The following is a 1,117-nucleotide window of genomic DNA, read 5'->3' as shown; positions in this document are numbered from 1 at the left end:
TGGGGCTCAATTCGTTTGTCTGTACAATAGAGATAATACTAATACTTACCCCACAGGGTTTAGGGGTGAATCAAGTGAGACAAAACAGAGCAAGGGCTTAGCACAGTGCTTGGTACAAAGCGAGAACTCAACAAACACTAGCTTAAAAAAAAATAAACACCGACAATAACAAAAGGAAAACTGGAAGGCCGACGGCACCTTTCTTTGAGGAGTTGGAACAGACATAGTTGACGCTGAAATTGGGGTCAAGGGGGTTTGAACTAGTTCCATAAAACTAGCCAAAGCATCTGGGAGGTCCAATCTGAGTTTGGAGTGGGAAAGTCAGACAATTCTTTTCCTTTAAAAGTATAGTGGATTAGCTTTTCCTCAGCTACAGCTAAGGTGTTCTGGCCTTCCGAGGAAGCTAAGGCCACGTCGGGGTGAGTCCCTCACTTCATCCGGTGACTAGCACCGCACCCGGCAGTCCCTGCCTAGCGCTCGCCCACACCATGGCCTCCGTCTCGGAGCTCGCCTGTATCTGCTTGGCCCTCATCCTGCATGACGATGAGGTGACGGTCACGGAGGAAAAGATCAATGCTCTCATTAAAGCAGCCAATGTAAATGTTGAACCTTTCTGGCCAGGCTTGTTTGCAAAGGCTTTGGCCATTGTCAACATCAGGAGCCTCATCTGCAACGTGGGGGCAGGTGGACCTGCCCCAGCAGCTGGTGCTACACCAGCAGGAGGTCCTGCCCCCTCCACCACTGCTGCCCCAGCTGAGGAGAAGAAAGTGGAAACAAAGAAAGAAGAATCTGAAGAGTCTGATGATGACATGGGCTTTGGTCTTTTTGACTAAACCTCTTTAGTAACACGTTCAATAAAAAGCTGAGCTCAAGGGCTTCCCTGGTGGCGCAGTGGTTGAGAGTCCGCCTGCTGATGCGGGGGACACGGGTTCGTGCCCCGGTCCGGGAAGATCCCACATGCCGCAGAGGGGCTGGGCCCGTGAGCCATGGCCGCTGAGCCTGCGCGTCCGGAGCCTGTGCTCCGCAACGGGAGAGGCCACAACAGTGAGAGGCCCGCGTACTGCAAAAAAGAAAAAAAAAAAAAAGCTGAGCTCAAAAAAAAAAAAAGTATAGTGGA

General features: G+C 51.2%; 1 pseudogene; it reads left to right on the top strand.

Moving 5' to 3' along the window:
- Nucleotides 1–381: 381 nt before the first annotated feature.
- On the top strand, nucleotides 382–870 carry LOC137226977 (large ribosomal subunit protein P1 pseudogene; annotated as a pseudogene).
- Nucleotides 871–1,117: the final 247 nt, after the last annotated feature.

The sequence above is a fragment of the Pseudorca crassidens genome, chromosome 7 (assembly GCF_039906515.1).
Source record: "Pseudorca crassidens isolate mPseCra1 chromosome 7, mPseCra1.hap1, whole genome shotgun sequence".
NCBI lineage: Eukaryota > Metazoa > Chordata > Mammalia > Artiodactyla > Delphinidae > Pseudorca > Pseudorca crassidens.
This window is presented reverse-complemented; position numbering and strand designations above follow the sequence as displayed.